Source organism: Lissotriton vulgaris, chromosome 6 (assembly GCF_964263255.1).
Source record: "Lissotriton vulgaris chromosome 6, aLisVul1.2, whole genome shotgun sequence".
NCBI lineage: Eukaryota > Metazoa > Chordata > Amphibia > Caudata > Salamandridae > Lissotriton > Lissotriton vulgaris.
This window is the reverse complement of record NC_141694.1, coordinates 216,458,508-216,468,379: the sequence shown is the minus strand read 5'-3', so window position 1 is coordinate 216,468,379 and position 9,872 is coordinate 216,458,508. Positions and strand designations below refer to the sequence as shown.

Sequence of the window (9,872 nt, the reverse complement as noted above, 5' to 3'; positions counted from 1 at the left end):
AACTATATAAGGCCTGAAAACGATGGTTTTTTCAGTGAATTTCAAAGGTTTTTTAAATGCTAATTCCTAACTATATAAGGCCTGAAACCTATGGTTTTTTCAGTGAATTTCAAAGGTTTTTTTTATGCTAATTCCTAACTATATAAGACCTGAAAGCCCACCAGGAATCTCCAGTATGCGCTAGGGGACTGCATTGCAGAGAGGTGTAATGAAGCCACGCCCCTTTTTACACCTCTCTGCAACACAGCCCCCGTGCATGTTTGAAGAGGGGGAACTAATTCCCCTTGCATACTGGGGACCCCTAGGGGCCAACTAGCCCACCTGGAACCTCCAGTATGCGCCAGGGGGCTGCATTGCAGAGGTGTAATGAGGCCACACCCTTTTTTACACCTCTCTGCAACGCAGCCCCCGTGCATGGCTGACGAGGGGGAACTAATTCCCCTAGCATACTAGGGGTCCCTAGGGGCCAACTAGCCCACCTGGAACCTCCAGTATGCGCCAGAGGGCTGCATTGCACAGAGGGGTAATGAGACTATGCCCCTTTTTACACCTCTCTGCAATGCAGGCCACTGGCGCGTTTGCAGGGGGGGACTAATTCCCCTTGCATACTGGGGGTCCCTGGGTCATATCTGCCCAAACACCGATATTCCGAACAATTAAAAATGACTTTTCTTGAGAAACATTTGGATTTAGATTATCATGTCCTATACTTTGATATTTTTGAAAGACTGACTTTGAGGATGCTATAAATTACTCAAGTCTGCCCGAATTGTGTGGGTAAAATTGATACCTAGTCACTTTGAATAAGAATGTACTTACGTCTCGTCTAACATTTGGAAGAAATATCTAGTTATATGACAACAGGATACCGACATAACTTGAAGGAAATAAGAACGCCCTGAAGAAGTTCTGTTGTACAGAACGAAATGTTTCGGCTGGCTGTGGTACATAAACTTACGCAAAATAAAAGCATTTGAATATACACCAAGATTCAGAGCTTCAATAAGGACTCTAAGTGATATGATTTGATTGGACTTATTGTGCAAGTGGTGTCGTGCCAAACTTTGGAATATTCTCCACTACTCTCTACTACTTACTCTCTCCTACTCCACTACTCTCTAATACTCACTCTCTACTACTCATTCTCTACTACTCTACTACTCTCTACTACTCTCTCTACTACTCACTCCCTACCACTCACTCCCTACTACTCTCTACTACTCACTCTCTACTACTCTCTACTCTCTACTACTCACTCTCTGCTACTCTCTCTCTACTACTCACTCTTTACTACTCACTCTCTACTACTCTCTACTACTCACTCTCTACTTCTCACTCTCTACTACTCTCTACTACTCACTCTCTACTACTCTCTCTCTACTACTCACTCTCTATTACTCACTCTACTACTCACTCACTACTACTCTCAACTACTCACTCTCTACTACTCTCTCTCTACTAGTCTCTACTACCCACTCTACTACTCACTCTCTACTACTCTCTCCTATTCCCTCTCTCTGCTACTCACTCTCTACTACTCACTCTATACTACTCGCTCTCTACTACTCTCTACTACTCACTCTCTACTGCTCTCTACTACTCACTCTACTACTTACTCTCTACTACTCTCTACTACTCACTCTCTACTACTCACTCTCTACTACTCTCTACTACTCACTCTACTATTCACTCGACTACTTTCTACTACTCACTCTCTGCTACTCTCTCTACTGCTCTCTACTACTCTCCTCTACTCACTCTCTACTCTCTATTACTCACTCTCTACTCTCTACCTCTCTACCTCTCTCTACTTCTCTCTCTACTAGTCTCTACCTCTCTACCGCTACCTTTCAACCTCTACCTCTCTACCTCTACACCTCTACCTTTCTACCTCACTCTACATGCACACATATATATATATACATATGCATTTATATATATGTATGTGTATATATATATATATATATATATATATATATATATATATATATATACATACATATATAAACATATATAATCTGTATATCTATATAAATACAAATATAAATGCATGCATACATATACATATATGCATACATATGCATATTATTTACATGAAAGTTTAACCCCTTCACTACGGTGGCTATTCCGCCGCAGTGGTAAGGGGGCAGGGCAGAAGAGCGGCGGGCACATGCTGGTGACGGAACTGCTCCGTCATCAGCGTCGGTTGCGCTGTGCTTATGATGGAGCGGTTCCGTCATGGCCCGCCCGCTCAATAGAACGCTTAGCGCAGGCGCGGAATTCGCCCCGGGCATGAGCGGCGGTCGGGCCATGACGGAACCGCTCCGTCATCAGCACAGCGCCACCGCAGCTGATGACGGAGCGGTTCGGTCATCAGCACTCAAAGGGTTAGAAAACACTAATAAAAGCAAAGCTAAAAAGCCACCTCATTACAAACAGAATGGCTTTCACTTAAACGAGGGCGAGATCTGTTGCATTTTCAATGCTTGTTTACTTTGGTTCCATCAAGAAGGCATTCAGATGTGTCACACATTTGCCATAAATTCTGAATGTTAGCACTCTAGTTGCTCATTAGATCACTGTAGTAAAGCTACTGCTCACCAGGGAAGTCTGCTGCTGGTATTCAAAGTGCATGTTTCAGTCTGCATGTCAGAATTTTTTTAATGAAATAGAAGAGGATTTGAGAAGTCACTCAAAATGTGCCCTAATTTTTCTTTCTGAAGCACTAATCATACTTTCTATGGCAAAATGAACCCCCTCATTTTGTTCCTTTTTAAATTAAATATTTTCAGACTTACCACTTCATTCCAATCAAGATGGCTTCTGGTGTGCCATTCTTTTGTCATAAGTAAGACTGTTAGCGCTCTAGTTGTTATTTAGAACACTCTGGGAATTCTGTCATTGGGCTATACTTGGGCTACATCTGGGTGATATTTGGGCTACATGTAGGCTCTTTTGTCTCTGGTGGCCATCTTGGGAGACTGCATGTCAGAATTTTTTTATGAAATTGAAGAGGATTTGAGAAGTCACTCAAAATGTGCCCTAATTTTTCTTTCTGCAGCACTAATCATACTTTCTATGGGAAAATATACCCCCTCATTATGTTCCTTTTTAAATTAAATGTTTTAAGAGTTACCACTTTATTCCAATCAAGATGGCTTCAGGTGTGCCATACCTTTGTAATAAGTAGGACTGTTAGCGCTCTAGTTGTTCTTTAGAACACTCTGGGACATTCTGTCATTGGGCTACACTTGGGCTACATCTGGGTGATATTTGGGCTACATTTGGGCTCTTTTGTCTCTGGTGGCCATCTTGGGAGACTGCATGTCAGAATTTTTTAATGAAATAGAAGAGGATTTGAGAAGTCACTCAAAATGTGCCCACATTTTTCTTTCTGCAGCACTAATAATACTTTCTATGGCAAAATATACCCCCTCATTTTGTTCCTTTTTAAATTAAATGTTTTAGGAGTTACCACTTTATTCCAATCAAGATGGCTTCAGGTGTGCTATGCCTTTGTAATAAGTAGGACTGTTAGCGCTCTACTTGTTCTTTAGAACACTCTAGGAGGCTGCAGTAGAACACAAAGGAATCAACTGACAGTCTCTGTCCTTGTTGGATGTACATGTTTTAGTGAGAATGTCAGACTCCATTCTCACTTGACTGAGAAATATAATGTGAATATACAGAAAATAAGCTTTCAGTTTAGCTTATAGATCCCCTTCCAAACCACTGTGGTAAAAGCATGAGATAATAGTTTTCTTTCAAACATGATTCATGCTATCACAGCAGAAGGCTTTTCACATGGTAAAATCACCTTAGAACACACCACAATTCCTAAAATGAGTTTGGTACCATCAACAAATGATTTATAATGTAACGAAAGTCCTAAAACCCTCTATTAACTACAATGCTATTTCATGAGGTGCTATCATGTATATTGGTCCCAAGATGGCTGCCAACACTTCTTGGATGAAGTGCTGACAGCCAATCAGATCAGATGTGTGGTTAGGCTCCGGCCAGATATATATGTGTTTTTGAAGTTAATTTTCATAAAAACCACTGGAGCAATTTTCACCAAACATAGCAGAGGCACATCTGCGTACCAGTCCCTACAATTTTGCAAAGTTTGGCGTTATTCCGTTCAGCGGTTCAGGCTGTAGACTTGTCAGACCGTCCTATGGAAATTAACATGGGGAAAACACGTTTTGGGACCCCCCTTTTTTCTCAGCCCCCACTTCACGAATCCCCCCGAAACTTTCAGGGAAGGAGCGGTGCGGAGCTGGCCAAAATTTCAGAAAATTATACACAAATTACTCAACCGGCGCCAAAGTTATTCCCAATAGAATGTTGCGGATTTCCTATGGTAGCTGATCCTAACTGTATATACCTACTGGCTATCGCCAGTAGGTAATATATATATATATATATATATATATATATATATATATATATATATATATATATATATATATATATATATATATATCAAAAGATAATATCCCACACGATTAAGAAGGAATGTCCAGGCCAGCTTTGCAGTTTAACGAGCTTTAATGCTTAGCTCCTACTCAACGCGTTTCGAGGAAATGTTCCTCTTGGTCACGAGCGTGAGTGAGAGTGACTCAGTGGTTTAAGTATAGTCACATGACTTACAGTGAAAATAGTGAGTTGCATTGCACGAACTAATGGCAGTACATCTAAATGAAAAAGACAATGCATTACAATGTTACATGCATATTAAAACACTCAATGTCTTGGAAGGTAACAAAGCAAAAGCAATTCCGTGTTTGTCTTAAAGTATAAAAGGAAACAATGCATTGTGATCATCATGCAAATTCCTACACCCATCATGACACGGGCCCAAATGCATCAGAATACTCTGCACGTATCAGGCACAAATAAATATTATGGACTTCAGGCATGGGTGATAAGCCGCGGGGTGCCATAAGGAATGACAGAATTAAATCTCATTCAGCCAAATCCTAAAGTTCAGAGCGCCCTTTGTAGACAGTCAGTTTTGCCCCAGTGGGCAGTCAGTCTCTGCAAAACAAAGTCAGTAACACTTTCAAACGTCCATCTCACGCCCCAGTGGGCAGAGTCAGACAGGCTAATCTTATATATCTCGTTAGGAACATAAGGAAATCATCATGGACCTGCTGGGACGTCATCGCCTGTGCTTCCGACCATACGTGCCAACTGCCATACGTGATAAAGTGATCAAGTGCTCGTGCATTGCCATCTCCTGTGACTTCTCACAAACATCTGGTGAAGAAAATAAAAATTCAGTGATTAACTGTGCATGTGTGACAAAATTCATCGCAAAATTGCATCAACACAAGTATCTCACAAACCAAAATGATGTTAATAGCTGAACTGACAGTTAACCATATGCTAATAGTTACAGGTATTATTGCACAACAGCTAACCCAGATGTACTTCAAGTTCTTCATCCAGATTATGCCCTTCAGGCTGCATGGTTCGGTATTTTATAATTAGAATGGATTCCAACCTTCGGAGTTCCTGAATCCTGTTGCCCCCCCTTTCCTTTAAAGGTACGGATGTCAGTACACAAAAGGACAAGAGATTGGGGTTACTTTTGTGGAAGGATTCAAAGTGTCTGGCTATGGGATAGTTCTTGTCTTTATTGTTAATAGCCCTCATATGCTGTAGCACTCTGTCTTTGGCAGGGAGTTTAGTGCTGCCTATGTAGGTCAATTTACAAGGGCAGATGAGTGCGTACACCGCATGGTCAGTATGACATGATGTGTGCATGCGAATGCTGAAAGGTTTGAGGTTTTTGGACAGTCTGATGGTTTTGGTGCTCACGCTGTTCTTACAGGCTTTACATCTGCCACATACATAGAATCCCATTACTGGATTGATGCTGGTTTTCTTGGGAACTAACGTGGTACAGACGATGTCTTTAAGTGATTTAGCCTTTCTGTAAGTGATTTGGGGGTGTCGGCTGATAACTGTGGCGATGTCCTTGTCAAGTGTAAGGACATTCCAGAATTTGTCCAGGGCCTTCCTCACCTCCCTAGTTTGACCATGATAGTCAGTTATAAATCTGGTGGTGGGGATGGAGTCTTTCATGATCTGATCCTTCTCTTTGAGCAGATCCGTTCGATTGAGGATATTGACTTTGGAAATAGCCGCCTTTATGCTTTTGTTGCTAAATCCCCTTGTTTTGAACCTTTGGGTCATGACCTCTACTTCTTTCTTGAAGTCATTTTCGCTTGAGCAATTCTGTTTGGCTCTTAAAAATTCGCCTAACGGAATGGAGTTAATCAGAGAGTGTGGATGGCAACTGCTAGCATGGAGGAGACTGTTGCCAGCCGTGTCTTTCCTATAGAGCACGGTAGTGAGGGTATTGTCCACTACTCGTACTTTAAGGTCAAGAAAATCCACTTCTTCATTGTTAACATGGCAGGTAAAGGAGAGGTTGAGGTCATTAGTGTTGAGGGATTCAACGAAATCCTTAGCTTCATCAGCAGTACCATTCCAGATGACAAAAATATCATCTATGTATCTCAGCCAAGTAATAACCTTGGATTGGAACTCCTGGGACCTATGGACTACTTGCTCCTCCCACCAGCCTAAGAATAATCCGACAAAGCTGGGAGCGAAGCAGAACCCATCGCGGTCCCGAGGAGTTGATGGAAGATCTCCCCATTGAAGGTGAAAAAATTCTGGGTGAGGCACATGAGGGCCATGTCCAGAATCATCTCAGTGTGCAAAATGTATGAGATAGATCTGGTTTGCAAGAAATGTCTGCACGCCTGTATCCCCAGGTGATGTGGGATGCAGGTGTACAGGCTGTTGACGTCTAGGGTAACAAGTTGCCATCCTTGCTCCCACTGGACTAGCTCTATTGTTTTTCAGGAAGTCACTCGAGTCTTTAAGGTATGAAGGTAAGTTTTGAACCAAAGGCTGCAGAAAAAAATCTACATACCTAGAGGTATTTTCCCAGCAACTGCCTCTGGAAGATACTATAGGTCTCCCAGGGGGGTTGGTGAGGCTTTTGTGCACTTTAGGTAATAGGTAAAGTGCTGGCAGTTTGGGGTTCTTACATCGCAAGAACTCAAATTCGTCTTTTTCTATGAGACCTTTGTCTTTCCAATCTCCCAATTGTTCCTGGTACTTATTACAGCTAGTTCTATAAGACATTCTGTTGCTTTTCTCATACTTGAGAGTGTCTCCCAACTGGGAGAGTCCCTCATCTATGTACATTTGGAGTGGTAGAATTACTATGTTTCCTCCTTTATCCGATTTTTTAATGATTATACTCTTGTCTTTACTCAACGTATTAATTGCATCAAACTGTGATTTAGAAAGGTTCTTTCTGCCAAATCTCACTTTTTTCGATAATTTGTCAAGTTCCCTGATCACACCTCTTTCAAACACATCAATGGAGTCATTGATAATCTGTGGGAGAAAAACAGACTTCGGTTTAAACCCACTGCGTGTGCTTAGATCGATGTCTGTGTCATCAATAATGAAATCAAGCAATGGGTAGACTATCGGATTAGAATCGTTGCCCATTTCATACATAGTTCTAAAACATTCTAAATCATCAACACGGATATTGCTTGGTTCATTGCTACTTTTCATTATGTCATGGGTAGCTTTGCTACTGAACCATTTGCGCAGTCTAAGTTTGCGAGTAAAATGAAAAAGATCCACTCTGCTTCTAGCATAGTCAAAAGTGGAAGATGGGCAAAAAGAGAGACCCAGGGACAGTACCTCTTTCTCTGCTTCCTTGAGTTCGCGCTCCGAAAGATTGATTATGGTCTTGGTATCCATTATTTCCTCTTTTGTTGGCCCCTTGTCCTGGATCCCACCGGGCTTGACACGTTGCTCCTGTCGGTCTCTATTACTTTTGATCTTGCGGCGCCTCTCCCTCCTCGACCACGTCCTCTTTGAACGTTGGCGTTGCCTTTGTTCTGTGATTCCAGTCGCACTTGCGCCATCATCACGAATTCCTTTAAAATTTGATCTTTTGGGCTAAGTAGGCCCGGGCTTCTCGGGGGGTCTGTCTACAAAGGGCGCTCTGAACTTTAGGATTTGGCTGAATGAGATTTAATTATGTCATTCCTTATGGCACCCCGCGGCTTATCACCCATGCCTGAAGTCCATAATATTTATTTGTGCCTGATACGTGCAGAGTATTCTGATGCATTTGGGCCCGTGTCATGATGGGTGTAGGAATTTGCATGATGATCACAATGCATTGTTTCCTTTTATACTTTAAGACAAACACGGAATTGCTTTTGCTTTGTTACCTTCCAAGACATTGAGTGTTTTAATATGCATGTAACATTGTAATGCATTGTCTTTTTCATTTAGATGTACTGCCATTAGTTCGTGCAATGCAACTCACTATTCTCACGAGTCTTTTCACTATTTTCACTGTAAGTCATGTGACTATACTTAAACCACTGAGTCACTCTCACTCACGCTCGTGACCAAGAGGAACATTTCCTCGAAACGCGTTGAGTAGGAGCTAAGCATTAAAGCTCGTTAAACTGCAAAGCTGGCCTGGACATTCCTTCTTAATCGTGTGGGATATTATCTTTTGATTTCTGGGGAGTCGCTACCCCGTACAGCTCCACTGTGCCTCATGACGAGCTGAGCTCGTCATGAGCATGGAAGGTGAAGTATTACAGGTCAGGAGAAGTTGTACCCGTATGCAGTAACTCAATTTATACAGTTTTTTTTATTATGTCATAATACCATGGGACACACTAAAAGTGCTGGCCTGTATCAGGTCACTTACTTATTTTACCAGTGAAGCCTGTGTTAGGTGAATGGCTGTAACCATCTAGAGTGGCATTTCTCGACTGAGGTGGAACCAGACCTGATTAACATTCTGGCGATGGGGTCTGCATGCATTCGAATTCCAAGGCATGGTGAATGAATCTCTCGTTTGCCCCTCCGCTTTTGTTCCTGGACATTTAGTCCAGGGACATGGCAGTGGCAATTCTTCCTGCAGTGTATTAATGACTGCTCAAGGAAGAATTTTACCTCATGAAGTTGCAGCCCTGAGGTTTGTTGTGCAGTGGATGTGCATGTATGGACGGGAGCGTCTAGTGTCAGTAAATCATTTCATCTTTATGACTCTACGTCGCCATTTAATAGCACTGTAAAATGCCCCGGATTTTCTTTCAAGTTTCACGAGTTTCAAAGCTGCTCCTGGTCTACATAACTTATTTTGGTGACAGTCTATTCAGAAGACTTGCACTGCCGCCTGCAGCTTCACAAAAAAGCTCAGACTCAAAGAACCCCTAAATTAAATAGAATAAAATTGACCTGCTGACTTCCCGCTCTAAATCTGCCAAGAGAGATGGAACATTAAGATTGACAATCTCCCCCTGAGCGTTGGCATTGTGCATCAAGCAGATTCCTGAAAACCAGGCGCTGTCGGAAACCATTTTACTATGAACTTCAAAATGGCAACATGTCAAATGCTTGGATGAGTGCGTAAACGAAGGGCAATCTTTGTTACTGTCTTGATGGAACATTTGCTACAAAAATAATTAAAATGTCGCTGTTTATTTATCTGTATATATATTAAGTATTTTTTAATAGCGCTATGTGCTGCCAGGGCGCTGATTAACAACTCTGGGTACTGGGTTGATAACGTTTTCTGATACACAAACGCAGTACTGGAAAATTGTTATAGAAAAAAATGTAACATTTGAGTGCTAATGCATTTAAATATTGAATTGATTTAAGATTGCTTTGGAAGCATCTCAAGTAGAAAGTGCAGTGAATGTAACATCTGGTTTAGACTACGGTTACAGAAGGGCGTACAACACACATACCAGTCACAATATTTTAAAAATTAACATTCACATTTTTACAATTTG

At 41.7% G+C, this 9,872-nt stretch overlaps 1 long non-coding RNA gene across 1 annotated transcript in view; it reads right to left on the bottom strand.

The window, feature by feature from the left end:
• Positions 1 to 4,538: 4,538 nt before the first annotated feature.
• Positions 4,539 to 9,872, bottom strand: part of LOC147707038 (uncharacterized) — a 141,978-nt gene continuing 136,644 nt past the window's right edge. Inside the window, exon 3 of the long non-coding RNA XR_015296437.1 lies at positions 4,539 to 5,265. This is a non-coding gene — a long non-coding RNA (uncharacterized LOC147707038). The remainder of the gene's footprint in view (positions 5,266 to 9,872) is intronic.